General features: G+C 52.2%; 1 protein-coding gene across 4 annotated transcripts in view; it reads right to left on the bottom strand.

The window, feature by feature from the left end:
* SMG6 (SMG6, nonsense mediated mRNA decay factor) overlaps nucleotides 1-12,999 on the bottom strand; it is a 113,365-nt gene that overhangs the window by 31,289 nt on the left and 69,077 nt on the right. The window lies entirely within an intron of this gene.

Genomic DNA, 12,999 nt, shown 5'->3' with positions numbered 1-12,999 from the left:
ACCCTGCCCCCCTGCCGAGCCCCCAGCATGGAGAGATGAGGAACACCCTGCACTTTGCACCTCTCTGTCCTGCTCAGCACTGCCAGCACCACGCAGCTGTCTTGCTCTGAAAAGGCTAACAGCACGTGTGTCTGTGGGAGCACGCAGGTGGAGCAGTCAGCCACGGGCATCTCCTGGACACAGAATGGCAAAGTCCAGATCGAATGCCCGAGGCCACGCGTGAGGTGTGGAGGACGAACACAGAGCAGGGAGACTGCAGACTGCTCGGGTTCCCCTGGCCACAGAGATGTCCCTCCCTCCAGTGTTGCCAGGACTGGGGTGAGGAGACTCTGGCTTGGCTGGCAAAGGGAGGCTTCAGGACAGGGCTCGCTGTGTGCACAGAAGGTCCACGCTCCTCAAAAGCAAGAGCTAGTGCACTGAGACGGGAGGCCAAGAGACGAACAACATCAGGTTTGATCGAGGCACCCTTGGACCATAAGCCTACGCTCTCTCCAGCCCTCCTGGTGACAGAGAGAAGCCAGGGGGAACAAGGCAATCAGAAACAATTTCTATCGACAAGAATACAAGACTTGGAACCTCTGGGCTTGCTCTTGACACCTAATTAATTATCAGGTAGCATCCCCTTGAAGTTGCCAACACAACACACACAAGTTCCAGCATGCTCCTGGGAGTGATGAACTCTGCAATAAACTCTAGCATTTCACTTCATCTCCTGCCACAGCCTGAGGCCCAAAGGAGGGGAAGGGGTGGCAAGAGGCACCAGCTAGAGCAGCCTGGATCCCTGCTGACTGACCTGAGAATGGACACGGGGACTACCCGGACTGCCCCGAGCAGCAGCTTCGAGCCAGGCGAGAGCAGCTCATGTGTTCTGGTCCCGCAGGGCCCCACCTCCTTCAGGGAGACCCAGGCCCTTGGGGACCCCAGCTGCAGCTGATCCCCCAGGGTTCCCTGCTTTGGCTGTGATGGGGGCAATCTTTGGACCCTCTAAGAAGATGGGCCCTGTGTGAGGGGTGTACTTGGTAGCCGTGTTGGTCTCAGACAAAAAGACATACAAAAACCTAGAACTTTTGGTTCCAAAAAGATACCTTTTATTAGACCAACTGGAAAATGGCAAGAAAATTGTCCTTTTCTTGCCATTTTCCAGTTGGTCTAATAAAAGGTCTCATTTTGGAACCAAGCGTTCGAGTTTTTTGTATGGGCCCTGTGTAAGGCATTTTACCTGCAGTAGTCTTAGCTAGCAGCCACAGCAGAGAATAGGCAAAAAAGTATGTCAAGCAAGGAGAGGAGGAAAGGAGGCTAGGGAGAGAGGGACAGAGAAAACTGCTAGTGCAGAGGAGATAAATCAGAGGAAGAGCTCTGTGCTGGGAGGGAGCAGGTGAAACGCGAGGAATTTGGGTTGACTTCAGGATGATCACCAGATGGCAGGGATCCCTCGGGCCGTGGAGTCAGCCCCCCAGGCAGGGCAGGAGCCCCACGGTCCGGCCACACAGATCTACAATGCCCAACACACAAGCGAGCGTCCCTGAGCCATCACACTCCCTCGGCGCACAGAAGTCTGCATTACTTGGCCTGAGATGTCCGTCCCCCCGCAACACAACAGGAGGCAGCTCATCTGCGGAGAGGACCTAAAATCAAGCACAGGCACCAGCACCCACTGTGTCCACTCCCAAGACCAGAGCTTTTCTGAGGCCACGTGCGCCTTGTTCGACCTCTGGCTACCCTGGTGTCTACCTCACTCAGGTGCAAATGCTCTAGACTAAGCTAAGAGGCTTAGTCATTGTGAGAGCCCCTCAATGTGAATCCAAGACCCCCCAGGGCCTGCTGCACCGACCCCTCCAGAAAACACAGCAGGGCTCTACCTCCCACATCCGATCATGGTTCTGCCCTAAGGACAGTCAGGGCTGCAGCATACTTCGAAGCTAGACTGCACATCCCAGGGCCAGGGCAGAGTTCAGCGCTGTCCTGGGCCTGCTAACAACTCCTCAGTGTTTGCACGCAGGCGCCAGTTCTACACCTGTCCCACGCCTGACCTGTCAGTGCAGCGGGAGCACAAGCGTAGCCCACCCTGTGCCACACCAGGAGCCGACTGGTCTGCTGGCCAGGGCTAGAGAGAACGTGGGGCAAGACAGGGTTAAAGCAGGGATGTGTGTCGGGGACACACTGGGAGCTGCAAGCAGTGCTAAGCGCAAGGAAAAAGGAAATGAAAAGTGGAAATTCAAACATGGTCAAGAATCCAGGCCCGGCCCGGGCAGGAAGTTTACACTCGGCTTCTAAATATACATGTTTTCAGATCAACAGCCCCGCCAGTCCCTCGGCTCTCGCCGCGCAACTGCGGGAGAAGAAACGGCAGAACTACCCTGCGACTCTGCCAATCCCCACTGGATGCTCCAGCCGTCTGATGTGGCCGCAGAGGAAGTCGCCGCTCCTCTCCACCATGTGGGAAAGGAAGCACAATGGCACTGCACAATGGCCCCTGGGGCTGCCCAACGTGCAAGTGCCCCTCAGGTCAGTGAAACAAGCTGAGCCCCCGGGCCGCCGAGCAGGACCACGTAACCCGAGCCTGACTCGCCGCTGTGGTCCCCCGAGTGCCCCGTCTGTAGGCCGCAAGGAGAATAGGAAGTGATAACCTGTGTGTGCGAGTCAGATGTGGTGCCTCTTTCCTTCCTGCGCTCTGGCCAGTGCATTCACGCTCATCAGTCAGATAGGCACATATTTTTTTAATTTGATATAATTATCTCCTAGAAATTACTGTACGCAGCCTCTTGGGATCTAAAGCAATTAAGCGAAGATAAATTTCTTTCATGGAGCAAGCTGTCAAAGGATGAAGCAATTTCATTCCCCATTTGAAGTGGAAGCTTTGGGTCATGCATGGTTTATTTGAAACAATGCCATCACCTAAAGCTGCTGATCTTATCTGTCTCTCTCTGTCTCTCCATTTCAAACTGCTGAAGATGTGCAGCGTGGCACTGCCTGAAGTGATGACATCTGGCACCCGGCCAGCTGCAGAAACAAGCTGCTCCTCCCTGAGTCTGAGTGCAAGAGGCCAAGCATTCCAATTAAAGAGGGGGAAAGAGAGGTGAAAGCCGGGAAGAGCTACAAGTGGGGCGCCTGCCGAGGGACCGCGAAAACCCCTTTGCAAGGGAGGTGGCGTGGGCGCCCATGTTCTACGATGCTCTTCTGAAGCCCAGCTTTTCCTCGTCGTCTCCATTTTACGCTGCCCACAAGTTCCTGGGTGGGAGCAGCGAGCCGGGGTCTCACCTGGGCCCCACAGGTACAAGCAGCAGCACGCGCCCAAGCGACAGCCTGGTATCCACGAGAGGCCATGGGGGCCTGCAGGGCAGAGGTCTTGGTGGGATTAGCACCGAGAGCTTCGTCCCTCAGGAATCCCAGCAGCTCCACTCCTTTCCTCTCCAGGAGAGTAGATTCAGACTAGACATCAGAAGGTGCTACTTCACTGTCAGGGTGGCTAGGACCTGGAACTAACTTCCAAGGGAAGTGGTGCTGGCTCCTACCCCGGGGGTCTTCAAAAGGAGGCTAGATAATCATCTGGCCGGGGTCGTTTGACCCCAGCATCCTTTCCTGCCATGGCAGGGGGTCGGACTTAATGATCTGCTCAGGTCTCTTCCAACCCGACCAACTATGAAACTATGAAAACGCATTCCAGCATCTTAAGGTGTTTATTGTACACACAAGCCAACCACCCCAGCAAGCCCAAATGAACCTTGTACCGGAAAGGGGAGGCCAGCCACAAATGCCACAGAGGGCTCTCTGCTAGGGGCTTTGCTGTCGGTGCCGACTTCACAGGGACGGTGCCCCGATGCAGTGGTGGGCAGGCAGCGTAAAACCTCCAAAGCCAGACTGGATGCACTCGGAAGATGAGCACAGTCTTGAAGTGGCTACCTTGCTTATCGATCAGTTTGTGCCTAACCTGGTCAGGTGAGGAGTATGAAAAGCCAGAGGGAGATCAAAAGGGCCTCAGTACCCATCGGCGCCCAGATCCCTGCCAGTAACAAAGCAACACCCTGTAGAAGAGCACAGGACATGGGTCAGGGCCCAGAATGTCACAGAGCCAAAACTGCCCCTATGGGACAATGCACAGTGACCAGCAATGCACGGAGCACGCCATGGGCACGACAGCCTGCAGATTCTGGTTATCTCATCCCCAGCAAATCCAAACTCCTCTGCAGTTCCCCACGGGGAAGGACCATGCAGCTAGTGTTCAGCAGTGCTGGCCTGGACGCTCATGAGGTCTGCCATACCCAAGAGCCTCGCCACACCTCCAGTTACGAACAAGTCAGGGCCCAGGGGCTGGTGCAGAACGCAGACAAAGGCCAGAGCTGCAGGTGGCGCAGGAAAGAGCTCCAACTCACAGAGACATCAATGGCACGTCATGGTAAGCTGGTCCAGCTGGAGAAAGGCAGGTCCCAACGTGTTCATCACTGTAATTTCTTCCATCATAAAGATCAGCCCCTAGGGGCCAGGGGGAAGTCAAAGCAATGGCCAACCATACCCATCTTCACAGCTGCTATTCCACGTACACTTCAGCGGTACTCACAATTGTCTATCATGTCCCACACGCCCCTACCAAAATCCAACTATCACTCAAGCACAGCAAGATCCATTCCAGTCACCCAACACCAGCTTCCCCCTCTCCTTGACTCAAGTGCATCGACTTTCCAGACACTGGCAGGTTCAAACCGCTACTCCACAGAACGCTTAGCAGGCTGCACGCTCACCACAGCCGTCTCAGAGACGCTACATGCTTACAGTCACCGCGGGATGCTGATAGCAAGCGAATCCTTTAGCCTTCCTCACACCAAGGCAATCAGTCGTGAATGTATTTCACTAGTGACAGTCATAGGGAATGCAGCAGGGGTTTGTGTGCCTGGGAGCAGCTCCCCACCTATCTCGACAAGAACACATGCAGCTTTTTGAGCTGCACGGCTCTGACACAGGCTGGGCTGACGAGAGCTCTGACTGCGACTGCTTCTTCTGTAACCACACGGATCAAAGCCTCTCAATAATTAGGACAAATACGGAACCCTTCAGCAACCGAAAGGAACAACTTGCCAAGAAGTGGAGGGAAGAGAAAAACCTGATTTGGAAACAAGTACGTTTTTCTACAGCACCTAAATGACTTAGGACTCAAAATCCCATTTCCAAAAAAGACTTGAGCACCCAGAAGCATAAATGTGTTTGAAAGTCGAGAGGTCGCTCAGCCACCCGAGTCACATCTGAAAACTGGCCTCCCTGGACACTGCAGCACTTCTGAAAACTTTACCCAGAAACCACATTGTTGAGGGTATGAAAAGCCTGCATCCTGTGACATGCAAGTGTCAAGAGCTCGCACACCGATGCACTGTTAGGGAGCGACTAGAAGCAAGCCTGTAGTTACGGCTGCATCTAGTTATTCTGTTATCAAAAGGGTTTAAATCGATTTGCTTTAGGTGAAAACAAAGCTTTGCAGTATCAGAGTTACTCTGTTTTTTCTTAAGTTAAAAACCGAACCGTACAAGCAAATCCGTTCAGCTGGCAAGGACTTGGATGGAGCTGGTGTCTAATATTGTTTCAGATCGCTGTACTGTGCAAACAGCCTTGTTCCCCCCTAGGTCCTGGTGTTTAGAGCTGCACCGACCGATCTTTATCAAAGGGAAGTGCTCAAAAATATAACCTCTCCCTCCACCATTCACAGAAGTGTTCACCATTAATGCCAGCACAAAAGCTGATGGTCAAAACATTTGTATAATTTTCTATGTAAAATGTCGACATGCAACGTTTTAATGTCAAATTCCTATTGATTTGAAGTAGACTTGGGTGTGGGTTTTTGCCCAGTAGAGGAATTCAGAGCTCAGGCTCCTGGGGCTGTAGGAGAACCATCGCGCTTCAGTGTCGGAAGAGCCTCACTTCATAGCTCCCCTGCTTTTCTAAGGGCAAGGATGGTTTGGGATTAAGGCCTGGACAGAAACTCTGGAGACGGGGTTTGTTCCCAGCTCTGGCATGGACTTCCCGGAAAGCCAAACCGGGAGATGAACAGAGACCCACACAAGGGGCTGTGATGTGCCCTCACCGTCTCTCACTGCACACGGAGGAATGCAGACTCCGGGAGGGCCGGTCCAAGGAGGCAGCTGCACCGTGCGAGTACCTGGCAAGGACACGACTAAACATGACGCTTTCTGCATCCGTACACACTCGGAGAGGAACTTCCTGCGCACACAAACGCGGTCAGCAGACCTGGAGCTCAATGACAGGAGGTCCTTTTCCGTCTCCCAGAGAGACCGAGCAGATAGACATCTGCTCCTGGGGCTGACCACTCCCTGCATTCCACCAAGTCTCGCTCCTCTGGCACGTTTCCCAGGAAGTGGATCTTTCTTATCCAAGCTAACAATGAGGAGCTATTACTAGGGGCTTTTTCCCCCCCAAGTTTCCTGAAGAGTCTTCCGGTAACTGCATTGAAAAATGCCAAGCGCTGCTATTTCCCCAGTGGGGCAACTCACGGCAGAGCACGTGGCACACGACCAAAGATCAAAAACGCTCCCCTTCCCCACAATAATAGCACACGCGCATGCACCCACGCACAGAGCAACTGAGGACCGAGCCCAAAGACTAAGGGGCATTGTCGGAGCAAATCACAAGGCTAAATATGCCTACAGCCATGGCCTAGAAACTGAATTAGAAGCCTCAATAGCTCAGAGCATGTTCCAGCAGATAAACCAAGCAGTATAAGGGTGACCCAAGCCAAGACTTTCACCCGAGACCAAAAATGGGCTATGTCAAGGCCAGCAGCACCACAAAAATGCTCAGAGGTGAGGCCATGCCTCGTGCCTGGGGAATGGCTGAGCTGGCCAAGGAACGGGGTTTCCATTTTCTCAGAGTTCCTCTGGGCAGCAACAAGAGACGGCTCATTGGGAGGGGATCCAGCTTTAACTGCATTTTAATGAGTCCTTTCGATGTACACGCGGGCTAATCAGCAAATTCCAAAAAGCCTGAAGTCTAACATTTCATTCCTCAATACATGAAAGATGTGGCCAAGAATATCCCTTCCAGAAGTGGAGATGAGTGCTAGCTGGCATCGGCACCCTGCCTGCACGAGGCAGGTTTAGTGCCACTAAACTGACCGTGACAAAATGCTGCCAGCGTAGCAGAGCTATCCTCCTGGCCACTCCCGAGTCCAAAGGAAAGGCATGCTCCAAAGGAAAGCTGCCTGTCACCCCAGAAGACACCGCGTGAGAGACTCACGCTTAGATCACCTCTTTCTAGGTCACTCTCCTAATTATTCCCCACACTCCCTGATGCCCGAGTCTGGGGTCGTGTGTTCGGCAGGATCTCAAAGAACAGAAGGAGCTTCCTGACTCCCGGGAGCAAATGCTGAGTGCAGGGATCAGCTTCAGGAGATAGTTTTTACAAATGGGATGACCAATAATAAGCAAACCCTAAGGAATAATGACACGTGATGACACCTGATTACAAGGGCGATGCAAGCTGCATGAAATGATCCGAAACAGGGCCAAGACAAATCAGAACCGCACTGTCTCCTTAAGATCTACAACCAGTGCTAACTCCACTTTTGACCGGGGGCTTTCTTTTTCTGCACCAACACATTTTGCCTAAGAGCCCCGGCTTTTAACTGATGAGCAAACCAGACCTCCAGTAAATGCCTTCAAGCCCCTCGCTGACAACACAGAGTCAGTGTAACAGGGCTAAAAAACAGAGCGCTGGCAGAGGAACTGCACATAAGCTGGCAAACAACCTTAAAGTCCAGACTGCCTCGTGTAGAACCAGTGCTGTGGCTGGAGCCGCAGAGCCACGGTGGCTTCCAGCAGTGGAGGGAGAGGGCAGGGTAAGGTAGGACTCAGGGTAAGGGAAGGCAGGATGGAAATATAACACATGCCATTAATATGCTCTCCGGAAATGAACGGAGTGGGAAGCACAGATGCTTGATGGGCTACTTATCCAGCACATGGGATCCAAGACTCTGGGTACCCCCATCTCCCCTCTCCCCAGCACCCACAGGCAAGGTCGGGATCCTCCCCACCATCTCTGCAATCACAAAGAAGTGCACCTTGCATTGCAGACCTAAGGCAGCCCACGTGCAATTTGAGGATGTGGCTCTCTGACACAAGGAGCACCCTCACACCCAGTGCAACAGGCATGAGTCTGCGCCAGGTAGGAGGCTCCAAAGGGAAGCTGTTGCCAGCGACGGAGGGACTTTGACCTCGTGCGAACGGAGGAGTTGGCTATTCTCAGGAGTCCCTGCTTGAAGAGAGGGATGGGAAGCCGGTTCCACTTCAGAGGCCACTGTCAAACTTGCTCCCCCCAGGATGCTACGCACGGCTGGATCCTAACTTGCTGCCTCGGAGACAGCTGGTTCTGTACCACATGCTGAGACCCCAATGCTAACGCAGCCAGCTCCTTCCCACTCCGTCAGGGCAGGAAGTGAAACAGCAGCGGGATTCAGGGGATGCTCAGAGCAGACTCTCATTTACCAGCGCCCATCCCGCTCCTGCTCAACACTCAGCCCCTGCCACGGTGAGGGTTAGGGCCTGAGCAGAGAAAGCCAGGTGCAGAGCACTCAAGTCCTGCCCCAAGCTCAGCTCGCTCGCCCAGCACTTTCATACCAGGGCAGTGTGTCATAAGGCAGCCATTGCGGTTCATGGGGAATCACCGGCATTTCTCTTTCCACGGGGCCCTGCAAGGAGTAGTTTTGGCCCCACTTAACAGTGCTGCCAAGCAGCCAAAGGACAACACAGCCTCTTTCCTGACAGAGACAATATGAGCAAGCACTGTGCTTGGAACGGCCACATCTCACGATGCAGAATATGAGCCACCCTGCCCCCTGCCCATCCCCAGGAGCCAGGGCTCCTGTGAGATCCCAGGGAGATATTAGCTGCAAGGACAAATGTGACCCCTTTCCACATAAGCACGGGAATCCCTTGGAGGAGCAGAGAGGTTCTGCTGCCTCTGTATTTAGCACTCAGGGCACTGCTCATGGAATAACTCTCCCGTTCGGTGCCACAGCCCAAAAAGGTTCAGGCAGGAATCACGAAAAAGCTGCAGGGGTGGAAGGATTGGGACAAACGCTTGGACGTCTCCAGGAGCCTTACCAGAGATGAGGGAAAATAGCAACTTAATGGCAGCTTAGGAGAACCTTCTTGGGAAGCAGATCAACCATGGAGGGCTCCTCAACCTAACAAAGGGCTGACAAGACCCAGTGGCTGGAAACCAGCACTAGGCAAATTCAGACAGGAGATAATGCGTGTTTCTACGCAGTGGGGCTAACAGCTGGCATGGCCAAGCAGGGGACGGGGGGTGGGGGATCCTCGTCATCAGCACGTCTGAAATCACGCCCGAGTGTTTTCCTTCTCTAGCCCAGGTGGGCACTAATCCCCGGGCATCCCTTGGCTCACGTTACACAGGAGGGTCCTGTCGATCCCTTCTAGCCTTGCAGTCAGGATACGCTGCTACTGGACCTGCCTACTCTTTAACTGAGGCAGTTAACTGATATGGGGGGCGAGTGTCTCTTTGGACATGCGACTTCTGATCTGTGCGTTCCTCCCTGGCAGCCGATTGCTGTTTCGAGTGCCTGACAAACACGCGTGTCCGTGACACTGGCCACCTCCCCGAGGTGCTGTAGCTGGGGTGCCCCTCCCCAGTCAAGACCCCAGGCGAGGCACGGGGGAGTACTCCCAAGCCAGCTGTGACATTTCCTTCCACCTATACCTGTACAGCTGTTTCCTACAGGGCTGCTGCCTCCAGTGAGATGTGCGAGGCTTCTGTAGGTGCTTGGGAACAAGACGGAACAGAAACGCTTCACACCTGGCTCCAAAATTACAGCACGCTGGAATGGGGCCAACATAAACTGGCAGAGTACCAGTTGCAATGGACATCAATTAGGGAGCCTGTCATCCTCCAACGGCAGGCTTTTCTTTCTGCGAGCTGCATCGCTCCTTAAGCCTCCAGCAGCACCCGCGCTGGCGTTTTCCAGATGGGATCGTTTCCCTCAGATTCCACTCGCTAGATTTATTGCAGGATTTTTTTAAACGTCCTCTCTCCCCCTCCCCACATACACACTTTTTTTTCCTTTTTTTTTTTTTTTTTTTTTTTTTTTTTTTTTTTTTTTTTTTTTTTTTTTTTTTTTTTTTTTTTTTTTTTTTTTTTTTTTTTTTTTTTTTTTTTTTTTTTTTTTTTTTTTTTTTTTTTTTTTTTTTTTTTTTTTTTTTTTTTTTTTTTTTTTTTTTTTTTTTTTTTTTTTTTTTTTTTTTTTTTTTTTTTTTTTTTTTTTTTTTTTTTTTTTTTTTTTTTTTTTTTTTTTTTTTTTTTTTTTTTTTTTTTTTTTTTTTTTTTTTTTTTTTTTTTTTTTTTTTTTTTTTTTTTTTTTTTTTTTTTTTTTTTTTTTTTTTTTTTTTTTTTTTTTTTTTTTTTTTTTTTTTTTTTTTTTTTTTTTTTTTTTTTTTTTTTTTTTTTTTTTTTTTTTTTTTTTTTTTTTTTTTTTTTTTTTTTTTTTTTTTTTTTTTTTTTTTTTTTTTTTTTTTTTTTTTTTTTTTTTTTTTTTTTTTTTTTTTTTTTTTCAGAGCTTGAACTATTTACTCCCCATCATGGATTTCTCCAGGGGTGGATTTAGTGTCCTCGTACAACGCTCCAGGTCATTTGCCCCAGCTTCTCTTTACCTTGTGCCACCAGAAAACGGGTCTGTTTAAGCCGTGGCTCTGGCAGCCCGTATCAAATAGCAAGCAGTTGGAGTCCCTCTGCAGAACGCGTCCTGCCCAGTCCCGGGAGGTGCAGCAGGGATCGTTGGGATAGTCCCACGTGCCCGTTTCTGTAAGGGTATGCTAAAAACGCTGACCCAGAAGCACAGGCCTCAGTTCAACGTGTTCTTGTCCCTGCCACGCTGAGCCAGATGGCTGGACTGAGACCTCCTATACTAAACCGTCAGGGGTCTCTGGCAAGGTCAGAAGGCCACAGAGATTCAGGCGGTGTCCAGAGAGTCACGGACCCACGGAGTTCAAGGGAAAGGCAAAGGAGGGGATCAAGAGTTCAAGTCATGCAACTTTCTGTGCGCTACCTTCCCAGTGGCATAAAACCCAGTCTCCCCTCTATTACCCATGACGCCATCTTCCGACATGCGGGTAACAGCGTAACTGCCTTTTACGATGCAAAGGCACCACATGAAAGGGAAGGTCGAGGACAAGACGGAGCTGAGACGCTGATCGGAAAGTGTAACTGCTTCTCGTTCCAGTGCCCGGGGGCTGCCAACGGCTGCCAAGTCACTGCTCATGGCAGGACTCTGCGTGCCAGGCCCTGGCTAGGCTTTGTCAAGGCGCATGTGGAAAGAAAGGAGGGCAGAGATGAAAGGAGTTCCTCGGGGATGACTCCGCTCTGGGGCTCTGGCTGCATGCTGCTCACAGCTTCACGCTCCTCTTTGGACTGAGCCCCCAGCTGGAAGCTGCTCACTCCCACGGGTAGAACAAGTGCTCCAACGCCATGCGTGGGGGCAGCCCAGGCACCTGTGAGACAGACAGGAGTTGGGGAAGCAACTCTATGGCCTGCAGGGTCACTCTCCTGTCGGGATGAGGTGGACTCCTTGGACCCCTCACCCTTGCCCCTGCTCTGCAGCCCCATGCTCAGCAAGACGTCCCACTGAAGCCAATGAAACTGCCTGGGGCAACATGCAGGACATGGCATTGTAAGGGCTGCCCAATCCTTGACCCCAACCCATCCAAGGCTCACTCACACTGCTCCTGGGGGGACATTTCCCTGGCGGGGAGCCCTGTCCCGCAGAAGGACAAACTCCTGTCCCGGGAGGTGAGGCTGAGATCAGCCCGGGCCTCCCCCTCAGGGCGGACTGAACCAGGTTGGCAAGGCGCTGGAGTGATGGCACCTATCGCTGACCTGTCAATCTGGGGACGTCTGAGCAGAGACAGACACTCGCTGCTCCACACGGCCTGGAGGGATCTGAGCAGCGCTCCAAGGCTGGGATCCTGCTAATAAGCATCTCTGTCCTTTGCCAACTAACAGGAATAACAAAAGCGGCTTAGCTGGAGCCCAAGCCTACTAAAGACAGTTTCTGCCCAGCCAACTCAGTGGGCAGCAGTAAGCAAGTCAAACACATTAGAGAAGCTGGCAAGAGGTGAGCAGCTCAGGAAAACAACCTGGAGAAAACCATTTCTACCTTCCCTTCCCTGACCCGGCCTTGCCACCCATGCTTGTCCACGCCCTGGCCCTACCCTGCTCTGACAGGCAAGGGCACATGTTCGCAGGCAGGGAAGATGGCAAGCAGGAAATCAGGCGAGGGTTCCCTAGCTGAAGGCATGATGCCCCACCTCGCACAGGCCGGTGCCCAGGACCTGAGAGCTCAACACTATCACTGACTCATTCGAAGACCCACAGCTCAGGGCTTTGGCTTCCCTTTGAGGACCAGGTAGGAGGAGACCAGTTGGGGTCTTTCCGATGCTGAATACCCAGAGGAGTTCACCACACACGTGCACACACATGCACAGAGAATGGCCCCTTTCTGTTCCAGTGGAGGGAACCGTAGTGCCTAGCCCCATAAGCAAGTGTATTAATCATCCGTCGTCTGGTTTTAATCCACACACTGCTGATCCTGCTTCTCCATGTATTGTTATCAGGGGAAGGAGTATTTCTCCTCAGTCTTATTCACCGGCCAAAAAACTGAAAATGCAAAAAACACATTTGTGAAGTGCCTTCCCCAGGACACCGGCCGGACCCCAGCAAGCTGGGCTGCTGCCTTTTATTGGGGTTTAAAAACCTTTTATTAATGTGTGTCGGGGCTGGGGGAGGAGAGAGAAGCTCATGTTTCGGGACCCCCCATGCCGAGAGGTTTACTGTGGGAAGGGACATTAACACTCTCCCTCCCGTGGCTCCCTGGCTGGGGCTCTAGGCAAGGTCTGCCTGGAGGGTACAATCTCAGCCCGCAGGTGTGCCAGGCAGTTTCAGACAGAAGGGAAGGCTGGGCAGCTACATCACTGTGCCCTGTCTTTGCAG

The sequence above is a fragment of the Alligator sinensis genome, unplaced genomic scaffold, assembly GCF_000455745.1.
Source record: "Alligator sinensis unplaced genomic scaffold, ASM45574v1 scaffold2513_1, whole genome shotgun sequence".
Classification (NCBI taxonomy): domain Eukaryota; kingdom Metazoa; phylum Chordata; order Crocodylia; family Alligatoridae; genus Alligator; species Alligator sinensis.
This window is presented reverse-complemented; position numbering and strand designations above follow the sequence as displayed.